The sequence below is a fragment of the Talpa occidentalis genome, unplaced genomic scaffold, assembly GCF_014898055.3.
Source record: "Talpa occidentalis isolate TD23 unplaced genomic scaffold, MPIMG_talOcc4v2.1 talOcc4.2, whole genome shotgun sequence".
NCBI classification, from domain to species: domain Eukaryota; kingdom Metazoa; phylum Chordata; class Mammalia; order Eulipotyphla; family Talpidae; genus Talpa; species Talpa occidentalis.
In genome coordinates this window covers 105124934-105143349 of record NW_023602073.1, presented here as the reverse complement: position 1 = coordinate 105143349, position 18416 = coordinate 105124934, and the positions used below count along the sequence as shown (strand labels likewise).

The 18416-nt window shown below is 34.9% G+C and overlaps 1 protein-coding gene across 6 annotated transcripts in view; it reads right to left on the bottom strand.

Annotated features, from left to right (window-relative positions):
- Window positions 1–18416, bottom strand: part of GRIK2 (glutamate ionotropic receptor kainate type subunit 2) — a 587451-nt gene that overhangs the window by 206629 nt on the left and 362406 nt on the right. The gene's annotated exons all lie outside the window — the stretch shown is intronic.

The following is an 18416-nucleotide window of genomic DNA, read 5'->3' as shown; positions in this document are numbered from 1 at the left end:
TTCTCAGATTAGATCATATACTCTTAGTGTTCATACACTTTATTCCCACTGAACACAGCCTATAGGACACACCTCCTGGAGACTGAAAAAAGCATACATTAATACAAAGAGCAGTGGTTTATAAGAGTCTGCACCATTGTACCTTTATACAACAATGGTCACCACTAAAATACAACAGAAACCGGAGGAGATATGGAATCAGTAGTTCTATTCTTCATCCTCTTAAATCAGGGAGTTATTAATAGTGAGATTTGCCTTTCATACACACTTAGCAAATGAGCTAACTTTTTCCCTCAAAGGTAAGGAAAACCATCAAATTATCTTTAAAATAAAGTTTTGATTGTAAATTATTTGAAAGTGACATTGATTTAGCAGGCAATATTTATATGTTGCCTATCTAAATATGCTGATAAGAGTCTTATCAGCATAAACATTCAAATATCCAATTACAATCTTTTTGTTTTCTCTATATATCATTGGATTTACTCTTTCTGATTCCTTTATAATATGCTTGTTTCATAGGGATTTCTTAAGACAACTATCTCTCTTTAACTGGAGCAGATTAAACGTAGAAATATTAATTTGTGCTCTTCATAAAAATATATACATCATTCTAAATATTGTATATAATTGCAAGCCCTGGTATGTTTTTTTAAGAATGCATTTGACTATACTAGGGCCCCCATTAACTGTATTTCCAGTGCTGCCTAAAAAAAATTCTCACCGTGATTTCTCGAGTTAATTTTCCTTTTACCATTTAAATATTACATATTTCTGATGTTTGTATCAATAAAGAAAAAAGTCAAATAATACACTGAGATAAAAACAGAAAGTATTGATTTAGACTTCTTTACCAAGAAAGTTACCCAGCAAAGAATTAATTTTCTTAACCTCAAACTATGAATATCCTGCATCATATATTGCAACTACAAAACATCGTAATTTTGGGTCAATAATAAAAGGTCCTCAGAAACCAGGCAGTTACATCAGAAGCAAAGTGGAAGGGCACAAACCAACAGCAATAATCTCACAAAATTTCAAGATATATAAGTGAGGGGCACAATCTGATTCTGCTCTGATCACAGAGTGTGCTTTGGGGCTGCATGTTCCCAGAGCAGGTGCTTTGTTCAAGTTCCAGCAAGACATCAAGGGAAGTAGGAGGCCCTGCTAGAGGACTGAGGAGAGGTAGACAGAGGGGATGTAAAACCTAGAATGCCTGCTGACATGATTAAAGTGATTCAAATTCAAAATCATTTAAAAAACATTTTGTTGGCGTGCAGACCTTTCCTGCCGCCCACTGCTCCCCTCAGCAGTGTACCTCGGTCCTTCTACCTGCTCTGCTCCCCACTCTGGCTCTGGTGAATTCTCTCACCCTCCCATGCTTCTTACTGACCCAGTGCTTGTATAAATAAATAAATAAATCTTTAAAAAAAAAAAAGAGGAAGAAAATAAAAACAATTCTTAAAAAAATAAATAAAAAACACTGTTGGCTAAACAAGACACTGTACATCTTAAACTGCAGTGATTGTTACTTCTCTGTCTCTGGTCTATAATTAATATTCAGCTTGCATTTGTTCCCTTTGATTTTAAGTCCTTTCTTTCATTATATTTTTCAGACATATAATGCCACTGAAGTATTGGCAAACATTTTCCCCATGTTGTCTGCATAATGACATCCTAAAGATATCTATATCACTTTTGTAAATCTCAGGTTTCTTGGCAGAATATTATGAATATTCAGAAATTTTTAATAAAATTAAATTTTAAATCAAATACAGTTTTGTATGATTCCTAGATTTTAAGTACCCTGGGATGGTATAATCCAAAACTTTCTATTGATTGAAGAAATTGTCACCAGTGGGTCTTTTGTTTTAATCACAAGAACCATAAAGTAAGTCAAGATAAGTTATTGACTTAAATTTATTTTCAAAGGCACTATTTTTCATTATGAATTTAATCATCTCATTTTAGTATTTTTTTTTCAGTTCTATAATGAGATAAATATATCTAATCTTTACTGGCCTCACAGGAATGCTTTACATAGACTGAGACTACATCTTGGTTGTATAGGCACTTGAAGTCTATAACTATCTTTCTGGTATGACATTAATAGCACACTCTTAAGCAATAACAAATATGGTATGTATAACAAGTTATAAGGTCACGCTAACTATAAAGATCAAACTATATCAGTAAATAAAGGTGATTCAAAAACATAAAGAGCTATGCCAAATTATGTCATTCATTTTATCATGTTTTATATTATAAAGGATTTTTAAAATAATTTTAGCCTTCTGTTCAAAAAAAATAATTCATGTGAAACTATGAGATTCAGAAAAGATATGAGATAATCAATTTAAATTTTGAACCTATGCACTTACAAAAAGTCAATCCTAGTCTAATGTTTTTCTTTTAATTAAAATATATTTGACATGGGCCTCCCCGGTGGCGCAGCAGTTGAGCGCAGGGTTGCGAAGCTGCCCGCAGCCTCTGCAGCACCAGTTCGATCCCCGGCTGCTCCCTGGCCACCAGAGGAGGGTCCCACATGGTGCGCAGACCTCTCCTGCCACCCGCTGCTCCCCTCAGCAGTGTATCTCCATCCTTCTGCCTGCTCTGCTCCCTGCTCTGGCTCTGGTGAATTCTCTCACCCTCCCACGCTTCTGACTGTATCCAGTGCTTGCATAAATAAATAAATAAATCTTTAAAAATAAAGAAAGAAAGAAAGAAAGAACAATTGTGAAGTTTTAAAATATATATATATATGACATAACATTTTGTAAATTTAAGATGTCCAACATGTTAACTTGGTATGGACTAATATTCAGCCATAAGAAAGAAGGAAATCATACCATTTGCAACAACATAAATGAACCTTAAGCATGAGTTATATTGAGATTAAGTCAGACAGATAAAGATGAGTATTATATGATATCAGTTTATAGATAACATCTAAAAGATCTAACCTTATAAAAACAAAGAGCAGGGCCTCCTTGGAGGAGTAAGGGGTTGGGACACAAACTATGAATCTGTCCACAGCCTCTGCAGCACGAATTCAAGTTCAATCCTGGCCAGGCAGGGAGCCGCCCACATGGCTCACGCGCTGCTCCACTCAGTAGTGTACTTTGGTCAGTTTTTCTGTTCTGTACCCTGACTCTGTCTCTGGTGAAGCCTCTCACACCCCCACATACACCCACACTTCTGGCCTGTACCCCAGCACTTTTATGCATAAATAAATAAATCTTAAATAAAATAAAATAAAATAAAAACAAAGAGTAATTAATGGTTACCAGAAGATGGGGGTTCAGGGGATAAAAGTACGACTTTGGAATGAACAGTAAATGATTCCGAGATCATAGTAATGTTTTAGCGTACTCCAAGTGTTTGATCTTTAAATGTACGTTCCTCGATAATTTTTATTATACTCCATTGAATAGACAAGACCCCGCAGAGAGTGTCAGATTGTCTAAATCCCATCACAGGGCCTCCCCTGGTGGCGCAGCCACACTGTGAAGCTGTCTGCAGCCTCTGCAGTGCCGGTTCTATCCCGGCTGGGTCCCACATGGTGCAGCAGACCTCTCCTGTCTCGCCTGCTGCTCCCCTCAGCAGTGTATTTCTTCAGTCTGCCTGTTCTGTTCCCCGCTCTGTCTCTGGTGGATCCTCTCACCATCCTGCGCATCTGTCTTGTACCCCAGTACTTGTATAAATAAATAAACCTTTAAAAAATAATAATAATTTGGAAAAAAATAAAATAAATCCCATCACATCTTCATCACTTACTATTTGAGGTTTTACTATGATTTCTAACCAGTTTCCTCTTTGTTGACTGTTTAATTTTCACGTATCTTTGTTCTTATACAAAACAATTTATTTGTAAGGGATAACTATATGACATACTTCTAGCTACTTGCAAAATTGAAGACATTTTTGTTGCCTTTCTAGGAAAGAAAACTTGACTGAATAAAGACAATTTGTGTTATAGACTTGTCCAGACCTCTCTAAGGGCAACCTGTTTTGCAGTTTTTTGTTTTTTGTTTAAAGGAAATCATTCTAACATTCTCTATTTGGAAGTTTTAATGAGAGAAAGAGAGAGATTCTGTCATTATGTTTTCAAGAATGTATAACATGTATATCTTCATTTTTTGAAGGTGAATTTTATTGCATTTATAATTTTTGGAATTGTTCATGTTATCATGTCTTCTATTTAAAACATACTTTTTAAACTAAATAGACACTTCTCCAAAGAAGACATACACTAGTCAACATGGGAAAATGCTTAACAGTATTTATCATAAGGAAAATGCAAACCCAAACCACAGAGAGATACCACCTCATTTGATGAGAATGGTCCATATCAAAAATTCCAGAAATAACAAGTGTTGGCAAGGATGTGGAGATAAAGAGACACTTGTAGAAAGGGAGACTGAAAAATAGTATGGAGGTTTCTCAAAATATTACAAATAGATCTACCATATCTTCCAGCAATTTCATACCTAGGAATTCCATACCTACCATATCTTCCAGCATTTCCACACCTACACCCAAAGCATGCAAAAACATCAATTTGAAGAGATATATACACTCCTATATTCATTGTAGCACTATTTACAACAGTCAAATGTCCAACGACAGATGAGTGGATTAAGATGTATATATACACATTAGAATATTACTATGCTATAAAAAGAAAAAGTTGAAACCTTGCCATTTGCAACAAACATGGATGAAACTAGAGGGGATTATGCTAAGCCAAATAAAGCAGAAGAGAAAGACAAATTATAGATGCTTTCACTCATAATGTAGAATATGAAAAAAAAAGGAAGACACATATCTAAACCAAAACAAACACTAGAAATCTGACTGTAGAATTGAGGCTACCAGTGGGTATAGAGAAAAGGGGGAAAGGAGCCCAATGGACTATTGTGGAGGATTACAGGTCCTTTGGTGTGGTAACATACATCTAAATGCCTGTGAAGCAGTGCCTCTAAATCATATACTAAATGCTACCTCAATAAAACATAACATGTTAAAAAGTAGTTATATTCTCTATATGGAATAATTTCCCCCTTTTACTACCTCCCACATGTACCTTGCTCATTGCTTCAAATCTAGGGGAAAAACAGTCCCTACATTTGTTCTTCAATGGACAGAACACCTTGTATAGCCCCCGAGAGTAGGACCCAGACCCCAAAGTCTTTGAATACAGGTCCTACAGGAGTTTTATATGTGAGTGCTCAGAACATATTGATTGAATGAAAAAATAAATGTGTTACATCCTTCAGGAAATATATACAGCTTTAAATTAAAATTATATTTTATTTTTACTTATCTTCCTGGTTAGATTCTAAATGACTTGAATATAGTATATCACCATTTTGAATTACAGATACTCAATATTCATGACTATTGAATAAATGAATGCATGTGATAGGTAAGTGCTGAAAATTTCAGCCTCTTTCAGTTTGTTACCTTCCCAAACCTGTTCATTCATTCATCTGTTTAGCAAATATTCACACTATAGTGTGCTTATTCTTTCACATGTATGAATTTTGTTAATTATGTTTGTTCAAGCTCTATTTCAATATCATATTTAATTTTGGGGAGTATTATACTACATGGCTTTGCCATTCCTTGACTATATTTTTGCCATTTCCTAGACTATATTTTAATATAATTTTTTTCTGTATAAATGTTTTATGATTTATTTTTTGTATTTTTCAGGAAAGTTTAAATTCTTCATATAATATTACTGGGTTACTGGATTTTTTTTTCTGTGTAGAAAAAACATTTTTAGAATGATTTTTAAATTATTTATTTAAATATTTTTGTAATTAGTTGATTATGTTTTTGACAGTTTTCTCATTATAAACTTTTTATTTTACTACTCATATTGCATTTTATGGTTTCTTCCAAATGTGTAAGTTCATTCTGTTTCATGCAAACAGAATCAGTGGGACATGTTTCTAATTCTCTGCAGAATTTGCACCAATAATCCGTTTGTCCAGTTTACCTAAAACTTTCTCATATAGGAACAAATAAACATTCACTGTTAGGTTTAAAATATCAATTGTAAATCAAGACAAGTTCATTTAAAGTTAAGAAATAATTCAACATGATTTCTCCTCTAAAACACAATGGTACAATAGGATTTTTCAAAATTCTACTTAAGCTGGGGCCTCCCTGGTGGCACAGGAGTTAAAGTCTCAGCACTATTAAGCTATAGCCAGCCACTAAGGCATAAGTTTGATCCCCAGCCAGGGAGCTGACCCACATGGTGCAGCAAACCTCTCCTGTCTTGCCCACTGCTCCCCTCAGCAGTGTATTTCAATAGATCTGCCTGTTCTGCTCCCCACTCTGTCTCTAGTGAATCCTCTCATACCCTGCATCTCTCACCCACACTCCAGTTTTGTATGCATAAATAAATAAAGCTTAAATAATCTACGTACACTGTCTTACTGACCTTTAATAACAAAATATCTCTGGATATTGGGAGATGGCAGGAAAAAAGCAACAGTTTTCCACTATAGAACAATGTAAAAAAGAAAAAAAAAACACACTGTTTTGACTTAATGTTGGATAATATATCTGTCATAAGTAAAGGACATCAGTTTTACTTCTCCAGAGAAGACCTATGTGGTGATTATGAAAAACCAAAGTGTGAATTATGTTTAAAACTGACTTAAGAGAAACATATTGTCTCTATTGCAAAGTAAGTTTCTTTTAAAAAAACGGCCTTCCTTTAATGAGTTGCCTCCAATCACATGACCCATAAAGATTAGTTTGCCTTGAAGTATATTTACCATTCCATTAAATGAAAAGGCATTCCTCAGAGTATCATTTGAGGGTATTAAGAAATGGAAAACATAAAGAAGGTCTTGATATTAGGAGCTAATTTATATTCAGGAGATGAAAATTCTCTCCAATGATTGAATGTACACTGTGGGCTGAATCAATGAATTAATCATATGGGTATATTACAATAGCCATTCTTTCTGGATAATTTGCAAATTCAGATTTGTCTAGTCTGTTTGATACTTGAACAGTGGGGACAGATATTTTCCACATAGTGTTTTTTCTTTCTAACTGCAGCAGGCTAGTTGGAGACTTTTTTTTTCTTACTTCATCCTTTCTAATGTTAAATTTTAAATGAAAAGTAGAGATAGCTGCTTGCATAATGTTTACAAAAAATTCAAGTACATGCCTAAAATTATTGTCAGTCAGTTTCCATAGTATCTGAAATTTCACCATTGAGAACTACAGAGCTAATATAAGAACAATGAATCAATACTCACATAATCATCCAACAGGGATGATTAAGATAAACACAAATATTTCATGTTTAGGATTTTCATTTAAGGCAAAGTTAACCCAAAACACAACAAAGAGTTAAGAGACTACTAGTAGTTTGTTTTCAAAAAATAGAGTTTGAATAATGAACTAATTTTCTCAAATATAATAATGTAATAACATTCAATTAAGGGCCTTTATTCCAAACATAAAAATGTAGTTTAGAGAGTATTTTGAAATCAAGTCAGTGCATTACAATTGTGTTATTATAGTAAATATGTTAGTATACAATTGTTGAATAGTCCAGTTATAGAAATAACCCAAATGTCAAAAGAGTGGATTAAGAAGATATGGTACACACACACACACACACACACACACACACAACGGATTGTTTAGTGATAAAAAGAGCTGAACTGTTGTCATTTGTGACAATATGGATGGAACTGGAAGGTATTGTGCTAACCAAAATAAATCAGGAGGAGAAATACAAATATTGCATGGTTTTGCTTATTAGTGAAATGCAGAGAAACAAAACAAAGGGCCATTCAAAACCAAGCCAATACAAAATCTAGAAATTTGTCAATTAAAATTAAAATTACCATTGTGGGGAACAATGGGAGGTGGAGAGCAAAGTGTGGAGAGGGCTCAGTGGACTGTGGTAGAGGACTATGGGTGCCTTGGTGGTGGGAGCGTGTAGTAACATACATCTGAAGAGGTTTGATCCTATACCTCTGAATCACATACAGTGCTATAAAACAATCATACTTTGACAAAATAAAAAAAAATATTTTGTTGAAAGGAAAAGTCAATATTCTCTGATGGGCCAAAAGAAGAAAGTTGTGCCGTTTTTAAAAGAAATTATTATTGAACCGATATTCTTTTATGACATTATGATAATCATTTCAGCTGTACACTTTCATAATTAGGCATTTGTATACACTACACATCAAGACCACTGCCAAAAGTCTAATTTCCAACCCTTATCAAATAATTGACTCCATTTATCAGGTTCACCTCCCACATTGCCTTCCCCTCTCTTAACCACTTATCTGTCTCCTATACCTGTTTATTTTTGCTCCATTTTGTTTGTCCTTAGATAAAGTGACTTCTTCATATAAACATGATGCATAAATAGTATTCTTATTTAAGTATAATATTCTTATTTTACCATCATAGAAGTTAAAATTTACCAAGAAAAATAACTACAACCACATTCACAATCAAAAACTTTCAGTACATCTGTGAGACAGTGCATATAATGAATTCTATAAAAGTTAGAAAAACAAAATGGTAACATCTCTTAAGAGAGACACTAAGCTTGAATTCTACCCAGGGTGCATTTTTGTTTTTTAAGATGCAAACAACACATTCTAGCTGACATAAAAAATACTAGTCAACATCAACTTTACTATTGTTTCCCTACAGGGAGGCAAAAGAAATATCAGTTCTCCAAAAGTTGGAATCCTTGTTTCTATGGGAACCAGGGTCTAAGTATTAAGTGTCATAAAAGAGAGGTAGATTATAAAAAAAAAAAAAAAACTGTTAAACATTAGATATATAGAAATGTATTACCTATCCAGGGTGGAACTTTAGATATGATAAATTTTGGACTATAAATTCCATTCAGAAAACCTTTTATAAGGAGTTAATGAGTGCAAGAGTCTACAGGCAAGAAAAAGGTCAATAGTAAAGATTGCTATGGAAATCACCACTTTTTTCTACTATACAAAAAATTCTTCAAAAATCATCTTGAAATGTTCTGATCCTAAAAGCTCAGAATGCAGTGTTCATTATAAAATCTCATTTTCTCTATTTATAATCAAAATGCTTGAATTTCCAGCAAGAAGTCTGTGAATTGCTGATACCAGTTTCTGTACTTATGAGTATAAATGCAAGCAGTGAATATTCAGAAAGTAAAGATATTAAAATTGAAATGATGCTTCACTTGAAAGTGAAATTTAAACTTTTTAAAGGTTTGCAAATTTGGATGATCTTAATTTACTTTATTCACATAAAGTCTTAACTTTGTAAAAATTGACAAACATATTTCCATAAGACAGATTTTTGTAGCCACCTTCCTTTTTTAAGATCTTCTCTAAGGATGTGCAAGTTAGATATTGATTTTATTATAAAAGCATGCTTAGGCAAAGACATAGTTGAATTTTTTCTGTTTTTATAATTTATTTTAATAAGGTAATATTGATTTACAACAGAAATACAAGATCCCATCTCTTTGGCTATTCACAGGCGCGATCCCACTAAGATCCCATCTCTTTGAGTATATGTTACCACACTACATTCTCCATCAAGGCAACCATAGTCCTCTACCATAGTTCATTTTGCCCCCTCTACCCTTTCCTCTCTACCTTTCTCTTCCCCTGTTTCTCTGTATTCCACATATAACTATATATTTCTTCTTCTGGCTTATTTTTCTTAGCATGACCCCTGCAATTCCATCCATGATGTTGCAAATGACAAGAGTTCATCTTTAAAAATAATTTTTTTTTGCTGAGTAGTATTCCATTGTGTGTGTGTGTGTATACACACACACACATATAATGTGTGTGCATATGCATGTGTTTGTATATATGTATGTATGTATTTATAATCCTATCTCTTTTTTAATATTTATTTATTTATGCATACAAGATGTGGGGTATAAGACAGAGGTGTGGGAGAGTGAGTAGTTTCACCAGAGACAAAGTGGGAGCAGAACAGGTGAACTGATGGAAACACACTGCTGAAGGGAGCAGCAGGCAAGACAGGAGAGGTCTGCTGGGGCCTGTGGGTTGGCTCTCTGGCTGGGGACCAAACTCACACTGTAGTGGCTGCCCGATAGCTTCATAATGCTGATATTTAAACCCTTGCATCACAGGGAGGCCCATATACCATATCTTTTTAATCACTATGTGTCTTTGGACATTGAGGTTGCTTTTATAACTTGGTTATTTAAATAGTGCTACAATGAACACAGGATTGCATATATCTCTTTGAAATAACGTTTTTGCATTTGGGGGAAGATACTGAGGAGTGGTAATACAGGATCAAATATGATAAACTTATTTTTAATATTTTGAGAATACTATTTTCCATAGGGACAGGACCAGTCTACATTTCCACAAGGGTTCCATTTTTCCCCACCTCTTCACCAACACATTGTTTCTGGGCTTTTTAAAATGAGCCATTCTCATAGGATGAGGTGATACCTCATTGTGATTTTGGTTCGCATTTCCCTTATGATAAGTGATGATGATTTTTTCATGTACCTACTAGCCACCTGTGTTTCCTTTGCAGAAGCATCTATTTAGATCTTCTGTCCATTTCATTATTAGGTTTTTCCTTTTTGTTGAGTTGTATGAGTTCTTTTCTACTTTTTATAGTTCCCAGGGAGAAATTCTTTAAGTGTAAGTGTTTATTTTCGCAAAAATGGTTTCTAGATAGATCACCTTGCAGTGGAAATACACCGCTATCAGGCAACTTCATCTACTCAGTTCAAATCTATTTTATATAAAACGCTTCCAACTCTTTTTGCTCTAAACATAATTCTTTTGAAGTTAAATTATAAGAACTTTCTGATTATTTCTTCATATCTTATACCATTAGTCATGTGTTCTGTTCCATTTGATGTTGGCCTTTCCTAAGCACATAGTAGAGCTTCAAAAGTCTAGAGAGGCAAGATTAAGTCAAATGGTAAATGACAGAAATCTAAAAAAATCTCATTTTGTTGTCAGTTATGAAAATATATTTATGTTTCCTCATGTCATTTTTTTCTTGACACATTATTTTGCTACTTCTCCCACTCTTTCCAAATGACTTTATTAATTCCTATGACAGACTGAATATACTAACAGACAATGCTCATACCAAGTATAATAACAGAACTTTGACCCAGAATCTCTAGAGCAAACTTCCTGGGAAACCAAACCACAACCTCAATAGAAATCTGCAAAAACAGGGCCTCCCTGGTGGTGCAAGAGGTTAAGACACAACTATGAAGCTCTCCACAGCCGCTGCAGCATGAGTTTGATCCCCAGCCAGAGAGCTACCCATATGGTGCAGCGGACCTCTCCTGACTCGCCCACTGCTCCCCTCAGCAGTGTATTTCAGTCAGTCTGCCTGTTCTGTTCCCCACTCTGTCTCTGGTAAATCTTCTCACCCTCTACACCTCGGGCCTGTACCCCAGTTCTTGTATGCATAAACTAAAAATAAAGAAATCTTTAAAAAACAAAAGAAATCTGCAAAAACAGTAAAGATCTGTTCACTGCTTTCTAAACTCAACTATTGATATGTCTTCCAAGTCAACCACTCAGGAAACCATACTCCTAGTTAGCACACCTCCATTTCCTCATGCACACTCTCTCCAAACTGGGCACACCTGAGTTTTTTCACTATAAAGCTATTCCACAACACTGCTTGCCTTTGAACATTTACCAGATGCAAATGATAGTGGCTGGCTTTCTTACTATATAGTAAGTTCTGGAGAATAACTTCTATTTGGTCTCTTATAAGTAAGTGGTCTTTAATTCCACATAACAAACTTAGGGGAAAAAAGAGAAATTGTATAAAGAATAATTATCTTTACTTTTTGATGTGCCAGATTATTGGGCTGTCCACAAATTATTAAATTTCACCATGCAATTTGCCATTGGTGCAATGCACTTCTCTTTGTAAGCTGGGTTGCCTTCTCCAGCACTACGAATTTCTTTACTCCCTTGAAGCCTTAACCCATGACAGCTATCCAGTTTGTTTGACTACTTGATTTTTCTCTTCTTACCCTAGGTTTGCTATAAATGTGGAAGAATGCTGAAAAATGTAAAAAACAACTGTTTTATAGAAAATAGCTGTACCAGGGCCTCCCTGGTGGCGCAGGTGGTTGAGTGCCTCACTGTGAAGCTGTTCTCAGCCTCTGCAGTGCAGGTTTGATCCTGGCCGGCTGATGAGAATCCCACATGGTACAGCAGACCTCTCCTGTCTTGCCCAGTGCTCCCCTCAGCAGTGTACTTTGTCAATCTGGCTGTTCTGTTCCCCGCTCTGTCTCTGGTGAATCCTCTCACCCTCCTGCACATCTGGGCTGTACCCCAGTTCTTGTATAAATAAATAAATCTTTAAAAAAATGCTTTAAAAATAAAGAATATAGATGTACCAGTACAATTGAGTAAACACTCTCTGATGTCCTATGATTCCCAGAGTGATCCTTCATTCATTTCACAATCAATAAATATTTTTTTAAGGATGTTCTTTGTGATAGACACTTTGCTAGGACTTCAATATACAAATAGTGAGAAAGGGGGCAGTTTTTTTCCTCAATTAATAGAACTTGTATTTTAGCTAGGAACACAGACTCTTAAAAAACAAAGTATACATAAATGCATAATTACTCATTGTGATAGGTATCAGAAAGGAAAAATCACAGGTCCTTATGAGAAACTTAAATTTGCTTAGGCTGGGTGGATACCTATCTAAGGAAGCAATATTTAAGCTTTAAACTCCAGGATGATTAAGAGTTAGTCAGGCAAAGGGAACTGGGATGGTTATTTGAGGCTAGGAAAACTGTATTGCCAAATAGAGTAAGTTTCATTCCTATGAAGACATGAAAAAAAGTCAGTATAACTAGAGTATAGAAAAATTTGAAAGGGTGGTGAGAATTGAAAGTGAAGAGTAGGCAGTGTTGCAAATCACGCTTGAATTTTAATGAAAACACAATGGAAATAAATGAAAGGATTTAAGTGGAAGAATGACAAGGATGAATTTTCTTCTAAAAACATAAGTCTGGATGTTGTGATTTAAGGGGTGGATTATAAGTGGGAGTAGAACAGAGATGTTTGTTTGGGCTCCAACATTCAGGTGAAAGAATACTGGCTATGATTAGAGCAATGGGTATGGAGAGAACTAGATGGAAAGAATTCTAAACATATTTTTAAAGTTGAAAATGTGCTATGTATTTTGAACTGATCAAAATAATTCAATCTGGGAAAACCATTTATTCTAACATCCTTTTTCCTATTCTTGAGGATTCAAAACCACACTCATAAAAAAAGAAATAGTCCTATTATTGTCTGAGTTAGACTAATTCTGAAAGGCTTCTATGGTTTTGTCCCTTTATTCTTCCTCCTCAGCTCCACAGAAGGCACGGGCATGGTTGCAAGAACTTATCTGGACAGATTTACTAAGTATGGGTGATTCTTCTTAGAGCATGACTAACTGAGCTGCGTTACAACCAAGCTCCCTATTGAGACAGAATGCAAAGGAAGTATTTTGATCTATGGGCACTAAATGGAAAGATGTATCTATAGCAGCATTTTAACACTGAGTTCTGTTTCTTGAACATATTCTACCTCTTTCTGTTCATTAGGAACTTAAATATTCCTTCTTGATTTATCTGATCCACAGTTGCAAGCATTTGGATTACAGACTTTCCTCCCATTAAATACTTCAATTCTAAGGTCTGAATTTAAAAAAAAAAAAAAAGATTCAAAATCTATCATTTTAATGACAAACAGGATATGTTTTTTTTCTTAGCATTTATTATTGCCCAGACCTACAATATGATTTTATGAGTCCATTTATTATCAGGAGGTTTCCTCCACTAGAGGATAACATTCATGAGGGCACAAAATAGATGTTCATTCCATATTTGCAGGAAGATTAAATAAAGTCTGCAGGTCAAAGATGACCAAGAAAAACTAGGAGAAAAGAGTAGGAACAAGAAATAGCTAAAGCTAGTTCTTTAAACAATTTCTTTGTTCATTTTCCTCATGCATTCATAACTTAGAATTGAGGGAAATTAAAATGCCTAGCCCAGGGCCTCCCTGGTGGCACAGTGGTTGAGTGCTGGGTTGCCAAGCTGCCGGCAGCCTCTGTAGTGCCGGTTCCATCCCCGGCTGCTCCCCAGCCACCAGAGGGGGGTCCCACATGGCACGCAGACCTCTCCTGCCACCCGCTGCTCCCTTCAGCAGTGCACTTCGGTCCTTCTGCCTGCTCTGCTCCCTGCTCTGGCTCTGGTGAATTCTCTCACCCTCCCGTGCTTCTGACTGTACCCAGTGCTTGTATAAATAAATAAATAAATCGTAAAAAAAAAATGTCTAGCCCATACCCCTATAATACAGTATTTCCAGGTTTCTTTAGAGACCATGAGAGTCTCACTTTACCCTATTTGAGAGGAGACATTTTCCACACTTTTTTTGAGGTGAGTACTCTGACACAAAGAATTTGGGTGGAACAGTAAAGTTACGATAGAAATGGAATCATAACTTAAGCTTTCTGTAGCATCAATTATTGAACTTTCCATACTGTAAACTCTACCAAGGTAGGAACTCTGCCTTTTCATCAATAGCTTGATAAGCATACTTTTTAAGGAAGAAAATAAAAGTAAAATCAATAATATTCATTAGTCTCATGAGGCTGTTACCCCACGATGCAGTTGAAGACACTATGTGTAGCGGAATTAAGAAACTTTCCCATAAATAGTAAATGGCAGAGTGAGGATTTGAGCCTAATTCTATCTAAATCCATACCTTGGTATCTTACTCATTGTACTAAATTAAAAAATGCATACCTTTTGCTACTTAGCAGCAGTACTTAACCTTATTCCTACTCAATCAAAGTCAAGTCTGTCACAATGGCATTTCTAAGACATTTCCATAAATCTATAATTCTTAAGATGACTAAAATAAATCTTACCTCCATTTTTTAGTTGCTGATTTAGCATACTAATTTTTAAGGATATTAAAAGGATTTAATTTGAGCATTTTTTTAACATTTCTACTTTTTTATTATTTCATATAGTCTGTGATACTTTTTCCAATTTCAAGTTCTGCAAATTGTTTATATTATATGTAATTGTTGAGAATTGTGATATCTTACAGATATGATTATTAAAAAAAAATTGAGTTCAGAACAAATGAGCCACTTTGCTTTGCTATAGTATAAAAATCCTGTCCTGGAAGGAATTGTGCTAAGCAAAATAAGGAGAAAGATAAATACTGGATGGTTTCACTTATATGTGGAATACAGAAAAAACAAACAAAGGGTCAAGCAAAGACAAACTTTGAAATAAACTGTTGAAAGCTGACCACAGATCTGAGGAATCCAGGAGGGAGTAGAAGTGGGAGGGGTAGAAATGTCAGGGGGCAGGGAGACAGTGTAATGGACTATGGTGGAGGGCTATGGATGCTTTGGTGGTGGAAGAAGCATGTTAACTACACCTGAAGAGAGAAATCCTGTACTGGCAAAATATTAACAAAGATATAAAACAGTTACACTTTATTAAAAAATAATTTAAAAAAAAGAAAAGAGAGAAAGAAAATCCTGGCCTGAGAAACAGACAGATTTTAGTTCTAATTCAGTCAGTTCTCTAAGCTAGTTCACCATTGTGAGTCATTCTTCTCATCTCAATACAGGAAAAAATAAAATTAAAAATAACCGCAACTGGTAGGTTTTAGTACACTTATTCTATAACAGAAACCACATTATTTTGCAAGAATTACCTAATCCAAACCTGTGAAGAGATGAGAATAGAAGGTTTTTGAGGGTTGATTTAAGAATAAATGAACATGTATTCTCTAGCACAATGCTTGACACCCCAAGTTGTATTTAGCATTGGTGGTATAGTGGTGAGCACAGCTGTCTTCCAAGTAGTATTTACTGGGAATCCCTACACCTGTCCACATTCCCAACTCAAGAAAAATGGGTAGGAGCCTCCCTAGTGGCATAGGCGGTTGAGCACAGCACTGTGAAGCAGTCCACACGCAGCCTCTGAAGCACGGGTTCGATCCTGGCCAGCCAGAAAAAAACCCACATGGTGCAGCAGACCTCTCCTATCTCGCCTGCTGCTCCCCTCAGCAATGTATTTCATCAGTCTGTCTGTTCTGTTCCCTGCTCTGTCTCTGGTGAATCCTCTCACCCTCCCGCACATCTGGCCTGTACCCTGATTCTCATATAAATAAATCTTAAAAAAAAGAAAAGAAAAATGGATAGTTTCACTAAAAGTGTGTTTGTGTGGGGGAGGGAGGCATGGCAGTTCTTTTTTAGTTAAGAGAGAAAAATTTAAGATGAGTTGATACTTGGAATTCACATGAGAAATGGCCCAGAGGGAGATCACAGGATAGTGTTCATCCCCTTTGAAGATAAAGATGATTATAATTCGGCTTTGGAAAAAGAAAATATGTATATATTTTCCCTTTCCACAGTCAATTAATAGTTGCTTCTATCAAAGGCAAAATACTGAACTAGGTCAATTCTGTTTTATTATATATGATTATATCTTTCATTGAATATTTTCTATGCAAATTATTTGCTTCCACTGAGCAAAGGGTAAAATCTCAGAAAATGCTATTTGTTTGTGAGGCTGCTCACACTATCACAGATGAACTGTACTGAATTTCTCATTTTTTTGCTATTACTACTATTTATTAAACTTTATTTTTGCCTTTATATTTGGAAAAATTTTTAATTTATTCATTTATTTATTCATTCCATAACATTTTATTGAAGTTACATTGCATTATAACATTTTATCAGTCTCATGTGTTCATCAATATAAATTAAAATGTGTATATACACATTAAGTTCACCACTAAAAGCCCAATTCTATCCTCCTCCATCCAGTTGATCCCTTTTATTAGATTTACCCACCCACTCCTTCCCCCTTCCTTTCTAGCAACCACTAATTTGGTCTCATTGTTCAAACAATCATTTTGTTTCAATTAGTTCATTCATCTGAGTTCTCTGTATATCACATATGAGTGAAATTATATGGTGTTTACCTTTCTCCATCTGATGAATTTCACTAAGCATAATATCCTCTATATCTACCATGTTGTTGCAAGTGGCAGGATATATTTTTTATAGCTGAGTAGTATTCCATTTTTATATATTACATATAATTTATATATATTATACATACATACATATATAAAATATATATATACCACATCTAATATGCAACCATCTATAGCAGAACACTTAGGTTATCAGAACTTTTTTCTATTGAAAATAATACTGTAATTAATTCCCCTTCTTTCTACTTCCTTTTACCCATTCTCAGTGCCATGTGTGTCTTCTTTGGAGATTTGTGTCAATATCTGCCTAATACTAATTTCTTTACCTAACTTCTTTTCCAATCTTTGATTTATGACTTTATGACTGACTTTTCCTACTTTTGCTACATGGCCTTTTCATTATTCTATAAAAACATAATCCAAATGTTCCACCATTCCTTGTACTAACAGCAGTGCTGAAGGTTCATTTAATGCCTGCTGTTGCTGCTTATTCATCTTTCATTTCCAGTCTCAGAATAGTTTTAAATTCATGACTCCATATTAAAATTATTCCAAACTACAATATCTTTTCAAACAACTCCCTCCAGGGTATTCTCTCTTTGAATGCATATTGTACACTAATAGATTGCAAATATCTCAACATGGTGTTCACTTTATGACTTAAATTTAACATTTTAACTCTATATGCCATGTCTACTGTGAATACATACATACTGTGAATACATACAGGTGCACACACACACACACACATACACCCCGCAAATCAAACACTGTACTGTCATTCCCAGCCTCATTAACGCTCTCTGAAATGACTCATATCTACCAATCAATAACTCTCCAAATTCAAAGGCTAATTCTAAGTACCTCATAAATTTTGATTTTTTACTCCTTGTCTAATTTAGTTTTTCACTGTACTTTATGACTGAAATAGAGAACTTTCTATTGTATTTATTCACAAATGTGTGTTAATTGATTGAGTATAGTGTATTACTACAGATATTTTTAATCTTTATATCCAGGGTCTTTCTATAATCCACATTAGAGCCTAAAGAAACCTGCACTAGTTTTCTTCATTTTGAGTTCAATACAAGACTGGTTCTTAAATAATATGATGAGCATCAACATTTTCATATTCATGTTTTGAAATACAGCAATGGTTGGACTCATCCATGTGACGTGCATACACAGCACCAATACATACTGGTATAAAATCCTGAAAAGCTGGCTAAGCCCTAATATTATCAATCCCAGTTTGGGGTATAGACTAATGTTCTTTTTTCCACAAGTAAGGCAGTTAGGAAGTGACTATCTCATGAACATTGGACTACCTTTAGAGCAATATTATCTCAA